Raw genomic sequence first — 10,700 nt, forward strand, 5'->3', positions numbered from 1 at the left:
TGCTCGCCTAAGAGGAATCTTCTTTGCCTTTCACCAATTCTCGGGAGGTCCTTGAATAAACAGCGCAATATTCTTCATATTACAGAACACTCAAAAGAAACCGGAGAATTATAACATAGTCCAGTCTTGGAGGAACAGATGCTGTGTTAGTAGCTTCAGGCTGGTTTGGCTGAGAGGAAGTTTATATTTCAAGTTTCTTAAAACGTTTAGTTAATAAACAAATCAATTCCGAATATAATAAAGAGCAAGTATCTGGATATATATATATATATATATATATATATATATATATATATATATATATATATATATATATATGTATATATATATATATATATATATATATATATATATATATATATATATATATATATATATATATATATATATATATATATATATATATCCTATGACACTCAACGGTAGGGGGGAGAGAAAGTAGTCATACCCTGGACCCTGGTGAGAGGGTGGTATCTCTTGAAGTACACTCGGAAACTACAATCTCCCACCTATTGCTGAACCAGCGAGTTGTAGTTAGGGAAGGGGGAGGTCGGAGGAAGGGTTGTATCTGTGTGTGAGTTGGTTTGTGAGTGTGTGCATGTTGGAGCATATATATATACAAGTATTTAGCCGTATTTTTTGACGGTCACGTACACTAGTAAAACAATAAAGTAAAAGGGAGACTTGGACTCATATGCCAACCTCCTTTTCTATTTACTTTTCCGATGCAAGTAATCTAGTTATTGCGCTCTCCATGTACCTGGCACCACTTATCCTTCATCTCAGTCAATTTTCTCCTCTTCGAAAACAACTTGACACTACCTGCCCCCCTCCAATACCGACCTCCCACACAACCCACATATCCATCTTGTGATGCTTCCCATGATTTTTTACTAAAATCTATACTTGTAATTTCCCCTCGCACAGTCGACGATTTTCATATTTTCATTTTGAAATCTTCGTTCATTCTGTATAATATGTTACTTTTTTTCTACCTGAACTCACATTATAAGCAGTTTTGAGAGTAACCTGTACCAGCATTTGAAAGCAGTTGTTATCAGATATTAATCCAGGAAAATATCCCCAGACCCCATTCTCCAAGTAGGAGGGCAATACTGTGAGTGCACATCGGGTGGTGCACTGTATTGGAAAAGCAGGATACTATAAGCCAAAGGGCTCCAACAGAGAAAATAGCCCAATGAGGATATGAAATAAGGAAAAATGAAATATTTTAAGAACAGTAACAGCATTAAAATTAACATTTCCTATATAAACTATAAAAACTTTGACAAAACAAGAGGAAGAGAAATAAGATAAAATAATATGCCCGAGTCCCCCCTCAAGCAAGAGAACTCTAACCCAACACAATGGACGACCATGGTATAGAGGTTATGGCACTACCCAAGACTAGAGAACAATGGTTTGATTTTCAAGTGTCCTTCTCCTAGAAGAGCTGCTTACCATAGCTAGGGAGTCTCTTCTACCCTTACAAAGAGGAAAGTGGCCGCTGAAGAATTACAGTGCAATAGTTAGCCCCTTATACGAAGAAGAATTGTTGTCAGGGGTATGAGGATAGAGGAGAATATGTAAAGAAGACGCCAGACTATTCGGTGTATGTGTATGTAAAGGGAAAATTAACCGTAACCAGGAAAAATGATCCAATGTAGTAGTGTCTAGCCAGTCCAAGGACCCCCCATAACTCTCTAACAGTAGTAGTTCAACGGGTGGCTAGTGCCCTGGCCAACTACTACCTGGTAAGCATTACAAAATGATTTTTGCAACATTCCTTCTACTCCAAATTACATTAAGTCTGACCGTAGCTTGATATTGTATAATAGTTGATTATGAAAGGAGATCTATTGATTAAACCAATATTTTTTTCTAGGCAGATCAATGACACTCATCCCCATAGTCTCCTGACCGAAAATTTTTGTATCTTTGGATAAGTTTGTATTGTCAGCCTCTTACGTTAGGAGCATACTGTCAGCATCTTACGTTAGGAGGATACTGTCAGCATCTTATGTGAGGCTCGCATTTTAGCACCTTATGGTAGGCTCGTCTGGTCAGCTTTTTGTGTAAGGTTCGTATGTCAGCTTGTTATGTTAGTTTAGTATCAGGAGCATCTTATGTTAGGTTTGTATTGTCAGCATGTTATGTTGGGCTTATATTGTAAGGATCTTTTGTTAGGCTCGTAATTTAAGCATCTAATGTTAGGCTCGTATTAAAAGCATCTTCTGTTGTGCTCATATTGTCAGCATCGTATGTTAGGCTCGTATTGTCACCATCTTAATGTTAGTGACATTACCTGCATTTTATGTTAAACTAATATTGTCAACAACTTGTGTTAAGATCGTATTGTCATCATCTAATATTAACCTTATATTGTCAGCATCATATGAAGAGCTCTTATCGTCAGTTTAGGGAATGAGCTCTACAGCTTTCCGTTAATCCTATGAATGTAATTATTTTTTGGTAATACAAAATTCAATTGAACCTGCTACTCGAGGAATACTTAAAAGAGCCTTTTAAAGGTTTAAAGGCCACTTACGACTGCCAGAGGCAAGGGACAGTGACATTGCCCTAGCAAGCAAGACAATGTCCTAGAGACTGACCATAGAATATATATATATATATATATATATATATATATATATATATATATATATATATATATATATATATATATATATATATACATATATATATATATATATATATATATATATATATATATATATACGATCAGCACCACAGCATCCTCTCCACCAAAGCTAGGACCAGGGAGGGCCAGGAAATGGCTACTGATAACTCAGCAAGTAGCCCAATATGCTACCCAAAATCCAGCATCCTTAGCTCACAATGATGGCGAGATCGCAGATACGACAAGAAACTAATGAGTTTGAGTTAGGCTCGAAACCCAGTTTGCCGATCACCAGGCAGAGACGTTTCCACTAGGCCACCACAATATTTTGTGTTTACAATACACGCTTCAAATGTCTAATTTCTCGAGAAAAAAAAATCCAATATGTATTAAAGAAAAAAATGTTAAGTGATTTAATGAATTTTAGTTTCCCAGTATTGATAGTGAAGTCAAAAGAAAAGCCATGAATGACTGGAGAGAATATTTAGTCAGCAAAGCGGATGAGGCTAACAAAGATATGAATTCAGGGAATGGCAATGGTGTAAGAATGGCTCATAGAATTATTAATGAAATCTCCATGGGGGCGGAGAAGAGAGATCGATCTATTATAACAACCGAAGAGGAAGAAAGGCAACGTTGGATAGAATACTTTAGTGAGGTCATGAATAGGAGATATGAAGGGAATAATTTGATTTATATACCTGAAGCTGAATAAGACCTTGATGTGCCCATGAATGAATTCAGTGTCTTTGAGGTGGAAGCTATTCTTAAAAAAACTTCAGAGATGGAAAGCCCCTGGATACGATGGAATCACTGCTGAGATGGTATCGGCCGAAAATGAAGTAACTCCCACAATACTTACAAAATTATTTTGTGGAATGTGGTATGAAGAGGCAAAACGTGATGAATGGAAGCTGGAAGTGTTGATGAAAATGGCAAAAAAGGACTTCTGACTGATTGCAATAATTACAGAGACAACACGTATATGTCAATTGTCATGAAAATATATAGTATACAGAGCCTAAAGAGAAAGATTGATGAAAAGCTGAGAGATGAAAAGGTAGAAGTTGTACAGACCAAATTTTCATTTTAAGACATACTGTAGAGCAACGTGTAAAATATAGAAATACCCTTTTGATGGCATTTTTGGACTATAAAAAAGCCTTTGATAGTGTACAGGCTACTTTTGTGGAGAGTCCTGCGTTATTATGGAGTTCCTCTTAAATATGTAAATTTGATTGAGTTTGTTCATGAGCATAATATGTGCAAAGTCAATGTTAATGGAATCCGATCAAATGAATTTCCAATGAACAGTGGAATACTCCAAGGGAATGTGTTGTCACCTATGTTGTTTATCCTCCTCAGGGATTTTGTAATGCACAGAACAGTTGGAAATGGTGGAGAAGGACTGGACTAGATTGGTAATAGGAAACTGGGTGACCTAGAGTATGCTGATGATGCTGTCTTTATTATCAGAATACCACAGTATTTGCAATGTTTGCTTATCAGAATGCATGAAATATCACACGAGGTTGGGCTCAAGATAAAGAGAAGAAAGACAGGGATGACGAGAAGGCAACATACAATGGATAATGAATTATCATTGAAAGGAGAAAGGATTAATGAGGTAGAATCATTCAAATATTTAAGAACTATGATCTCTAATACAGGGTCTCTAAAATTGGAGTTTAATGAAAGATTGAAAAAAGCAAATCAGGCAATGGCTAGGATAAATGAAATTTGGAAATCAAATCGCCTGAAGATACACATAAAAATCAGACTATATATCAGTTTAGCGAAATCGGGGTTACTGCATAGACATAATTCGTGGTATGACAATTATACAATATCCAGCAGATTTTGTACATTTGAGAACAAAGCCCTCAGAAAAATATTGGGAGTGAAATAGCAAGACAGGATATGAAATGAAACTATAAGAGAAATTATGAGGGGCCAATGGAGATGGTTTGGTCATGCTCTTCGCACTTCCCAAGAGAGATTAGTTAACCAAACTTTTAACTGGGCTCCACATGGCAATTGAAGAGTTGGAAGAGACAGACCTACATGGCTGAGGACTATTAAGTGTAAAGTAAGAGATGACGAATAGAGAAGTATTGATCTAAAAGCTCAAGATAGAGATGACTGGCGAAATCTAACTAATGCCCATTGCGTCAATAGGCTTAAAAGAAGATGATGATAAGGATGATGATTTAATGAATAAGAACAGCGAAGACGTGTCTCAATCTATCCAGAACTTGGCACTTCTAGTGAAACTCTTCAAACCCCTAATATTGTATGCATTCATAACCCAAGTCTGATTGACATGCTCTTACAGAAATTCCCTCTCGTGAGAAACCAATGAATTTTTTCCCCACGAAATCAATCAGGATATAATTTCACTTTCCCTTCAATTTAGCTAAGCTAGGTTTAATGGTTATATTTGTGCTTTGTAACTGCATAAAGAAACCGATGAAGCCAATTCTCTCTCAAAGCAATAGATGCTGATTTGACTAGTCTTCCACTGTCTTGGGTTAGAGTTCTCTTGCTTGAGGGTACACTCCGGCACACTATTATCTCTTATTTCTCTTCCTTTTGTTTTGTTATAGTTTATATAGGAGATATTTATTTCAATGATGTTACTGTTCTTAAAATATTTTATTGTTTCTTGTTTCCTTTCCTCACTGGGCTATTTTCCCTGTTGGAGCCGCTGGACTTATAGCATCCTGCATTTCCAACTAAGGATGTAGCTTAGCAAATAATAATAATAATAATAATAATAATAGTAATAATAATAATAATAATAATAATAATAATTGATCAACGATCCAATCTTATGTTTTGAGCATCTGTCATACCCATTCCGCTTTTACTTCAAATAGTTCTTGATTAACATAGATTTGTTCTAAATACTCCACTTACTCTTTGATCTATATATATATATATATATATATATATATATATATATATATATATATATATATATATATATATATATATATATATATATATCACAGATAGAATTTTATGTACGCCTATCTTAATTAGCATTAATTTGAGTCTTTCTCTTGAATTGAAAGAGCATTCCCATAATCCTCTGCCCGTTCACATTTCGGTAAAATCCAGTATTCCTTCGCTAAACGAGATGAAACCGGAGTTTTAAATCCGGAAAATGGATTATTTGAATCATACTACCCATAGCTTTAACGTTTTATGAGCTACAATAGATTGTAGAGAATTGTACGAACTTATCATGCACTATATTCTTCCTTTTCATTACTTTCGCCAACGAAGTCTGAAGGAGGTTATATTTTACCCCCTTTTAGTGTTTGTGTGAGTGTGTGTGTTTGTTTGTGAACATCTTCCTGTCCACAATTTTAATCGTAAAGTAATGAAACTTGTAGGGATTTTAAACTGTTATGTACAGAGGTGGAAAATGATTAATTGAATCTGGGAAAGCCATGTTGGTTTCGAGAAATAAGCTACCGTTGCGGAGGTCTGCCCTCTCAGAGTGCTTTTCTAGTTCCATGCTGTAATGATTCTTTTTCTTACATTTATTTTGATGAACTTACTTTTTATCTTTTTACTTCATATCCTTCCTGCTTTCCATCCTGCTGTCTTTCTTAACTTTTGCTGAATGACCTCCCGGTCCAAGCGGCGTTCCATATGACCTATATCGATAAATCTAATCCTAACAAATACTTCATTATTCCATAAGGAATAAAAAGTAAAGATATGGCATTATATTATGGAGCAATTTTGAAAAAAAAAAAAAAAACAGATATAATTCTGTACTCTTACTTATGAATCATTGAACGGTCAATATGCAGACGAATTTGCATAGGTTTTTCAGTATCCATTTCCAGTCCAGTTGTCTATTATTGTGTTCCAGTAATGTTTACCATAAACTAAAACAATTCAGAACTGCATATTTATATGTATATTGGTATTTGTAAACATAGAACTGTTGGAATTCTCATGCGTTTGTATATATTCATACATTACAGAGGAGTAAAATAAAATGCTATGGTCTTCTTCATCAAAATAAGTTTCATTATCGTAGAAATGAATAAATAATAAAATCATAATCAAAAGTTTCACATGACCAGATATTTAATAATGTTTATTAAAATGAGAATTCATTTAAATCAGAATAACCACCAGCTCTAATAACATCATCACATTCCTTTGTCAACATCTCTCCTATATAATAAAGATTAAGTGTCTGGCTATATTTATATATATATATATATATATATATATATATATATATATATATATATATATATATATATATATATATATGATCCTGCTCAGCCCTCCAGGGCCTCAGGTAGGGGTGATAGGTTAGAAGTCATGCCCTGATGTGAGAAGGGTGCGTGTGCGTATATGTTCATATCTATCTACTGTAAATACATAATCGTCATTTTGACGGATCGCGTACGCTAGATTGATACGTCAAACTCTTTCCGTGTCATTGGCAGAAGGTTATGCTTTACATCTTCCTCTAACAGAACCAAAGTTTCAGCCTAATGCAATGAAGTAAATAATGACTCCCCCATATTTCATCAATTAGAACCCTCCTGCCGATACCTGCATGATTAGAAGAAGAAGAAAAAGAAGAAAATAAAGTAGGAGATTAAAAAGAGGAAGAAAATGAAGAAGAGTCGAATGCAGTCATAGTCACGTGATCTTACCTCCTCTCCTCTATTCTTACCTTCCTTATACATCTGAAGACTCCAATCTTGGCAGAAGTCTTTTCTTTATAGTTTATATTTGAAAGATCTGTTTTAATGTTCCTGTTAAAATAATTTATTTCAATTGCTCATTACTTATCATATAGTTTACTTCTTTCCTTATTTCCTTTACTCACTGGGCTATTTTTCCCTGTTGGAGTCCTTAGGCTTGTAGCATCCTGCTTTTCCTGAGCTATTTCATTAGTTTCCATTGGATTTCCAAACGTCTTATGACGTCGTAAGTACGATTAAAATTCGAGGAAATTGCTGAAACGGGTCGTTTTCTAAACGGAGGTAAATCTAGGATGGCTGGTCATTTCTCATTTCACAAGACTCTCAGGCTTTGTTTTTGAACCAGAATGTGATACTTATGCGTATGACAGCTCAAACATATCTTCGTATCCAATAAAAAATCTTTATTTTTTTTTCTTTGCGTTTGTTTCTAAGTACAACTTTTGTTATAAGCTCAATCTATGTATCATCAAAGCGGAGGCCGACCTTGGTTAGGTAATACTTTCTCTACTGGAGAATACCAATTCATTAAACACCTCTCTCTCTCTCTCTCTCTCTCTCTCTCTCCTCTCTCTCTCTCTCTCTCTGTTTACGTTAGACAGAAAAGGCTACGGAGTAAGTACGACCGTCATGTTATAGCTATGTTACCTATCATTAAGACACCCTACGTCCCTGGTGATATAGCTATGTTAAGTATCATTAAGATACATACTCTCTCTCTCTCTCTCTCTCTCTCTCTCTCTCTCTCCTCTCTCTCTCTCTCTCTCTCTCTGTATTTACGTTATACAGAGAAGGCTACGGAATAAGTACGTCCGTGATGTTATAGTTATGTTACCTATCATTAAAACACTCTCTCTCTCTCTCTCTCTCTCTCTCTCTCTCTCTCTCTCTCTCTCTCTCTCTCTCTCTCTATACGTTGTACAGAGAAGGCTACAGAGTAAGTAGGTCCGTGAGGTTATAGCTATGTTACCGCTCTCTCTCTCTCTCTCTCTCTCTCTCTCTCTCTCTCTCTCTCTCTCTCTTTACGTTATACAGAGAAGGCTATGGAGTAAGTACGTCCGTGAGGTTAGAGCTATGTTACCTATCATTAAGACTCTCTCGCTCTCTCTCTCTCTCTCTCTCTCTCTCTCTCTCTCTCTCTCTCTCTCTTTACGTTATACAGAGAAGGCTACGTAGTAAGTACGTCCGTGAGGTTATAGCTATGTTACCTATTATTAAGACTCTCTCTCTCTCTCTCTCTCTCTCTCTCTCTCTCTCTCTCTCTCTTTACATTATACAGAGAAGGCTACGGAGTAAGTACGTCTGTGATGTTATAGCTATGTTACCTATCATTAAGACTCTCTCTCTCTCTCTCTCCTCTCTCTCTCTCTCTCTCTCTCTCTCTATTTACGTTATACAGAGAAGGCTACGGAGTAAGTACATCCGTGAGGTTATAGCTATGTTACCTATCATTAAGACTCTCTCTCTCTCTCTCTCCTCTCTCTCTCTCTCTCTCTATTTACGTTATACAGAGAAGGCTACGGAGTAAGTACGTCCGTGAGGTTATAGCTATGTTACCTATAATTAAGACTCTCTCTCTCTCTCTCTCTCTCTCTCTCTCTCTCTCTCTCTCTCTCTCTCTCTCTCTCTCTCTCTTTACGTTATACAGAGAAGGCTACAGAGTAAGTACGTCCGTGAGGTTATAGCTATGTTACCTATCATTAAGACTCTCTCTCTCTCTCTCTCTCTCTCTCTCTCTCTCTCTCTCTCTCTCTTTACGTTATACAGAGAAGGCTACGGAGTAAGTACGTCCGTGAGGTTATAGCTATGTTACCTATCATTAAGACTCTCTCTCTCTCTCTCTCTCTCTCTCTCTCTCTCTCTCTCTCTTTACGTTATACAGAGAAGGCTATGGAGTAAGTACGTCCGTGAGGTTATAGCTATGTTACCTATAATTAAGACACACATACCTTCTCTCTCTCTCTCTCTCTCTCTCTCTCTCTCTCTCTCTCTTTACGTTGTACAGAGAAGGCTACGGAGTAAGTACGTCTGTGAGGATATAGCTATGTTACCTATCATTAAGACTCTCTCTCTCTCTCTCTCTCTCTCTCTCTCTCTCTCTCTCTCTCTCTCTCTTTACGTTATACAGAGAAGGCTACGTAGTAAGTACGTCCGTGAGGTTATAGCTATGTTACCTATTATTAAGACTCTCTCTCTCTCTCTCTCTTTCTCTCCCTCTCTCTCTCTCTCTCTCTCTCTCTCTCTTTACATTATACAGAGAAGGCTACGGAGTAAGTACGTCCGTGATGTTATAGCTATGTTACCTATCATTAAGACTCTCTCTCTCTCTCTCTCTCTCTCTCTCTCTCTCTCTCTCTTTACGTTATACAGAGAAGGCTATGGAGTAAGTACGTCCGTGATGTTATAGCTATGTTACCTATAATTAAGACACACATACCTTCTCTCTGTCTCTCTCTCTCTCTCTCTCTCTCTCTCTCTCTCTCTCTCTATTTACGTTATACAGAGAAGGCTATGGAGTAAGTACGTCCGTGAGGTTATAGCTATGTTACCTATCATTAAGACTCTCTCTCTCTCTCTCTCTCTCTCTCTCTCTATTTACGTTATACAGAGAAGGCTATGGAGTAAGTACGTCCGTGATGTTATAGCTATGTTACCTATCATTAAGACTCTCTCTCTCTCTCTCTCTCTCCTCTCTCTCTCTCTCTCTCTCTCTCTTTACGTTATACAGAGAAGGCTACGTAGTAAGTACGTCCGTGAGGTTATAGCTATGTTACCTATTATTAAGACTCTCTCTCTCTCTCTCTCTCTCTCTCTCTCTCTCTCTTTACGTTATACAGAGAAGGCTACGGAGTAAGTACGTCCGTGATGTTATAGCTATGTTACCTCTCATTAAGACTCTCTCTCTCTCTCTCTCTCTCTCTCTCTCTCTCTCTCTCTCTCTATTTAGTTTATACAGAGAAGGCTATGGAGTAAGTACGTCTGTGAGGTTATAGCTATGTTACCTATAATTAAGACACACATACCTTCTCTCTCTCTCTCTCTCTCTCTCTCTCTCTCTCTCTCTCTCTCTCTCTCTGTCTCTCTTTACGTTATACAGAGAAGGCTATGGAGTAAGTACGTCCGTGAGGTTATAGCTATGTTACCTATCATTAAGACACACATACCTTCTCTCTCTCTCTCTCTCTCTCTCTCTCTCTCTCTCTCTCTCTCTCTCTCTCTCTTTACGTTGTACAGAGAAGGCTACGGAGTAAGTACGTCTCTGAGGTTATAGCTATGTTACCTATCATTAAGACTCTCTCTCTCCCTCTCTCTCC

This window comes from Palaemon carinicauda, chromosome 12 (assembly GCF_036898095.1).
Source record: "Palaemon carinicauda isolate YSFRI2023 chromosome 12, ASM3689809v2, whole genome shotgun sequence".
NCBI classification, from domain to species: Eukaryota; Metazoa; Arthropoda; class Malacostraca; order Decapoda; family Palaemonidae; genus Palaemon; species Palaemon carinicauda.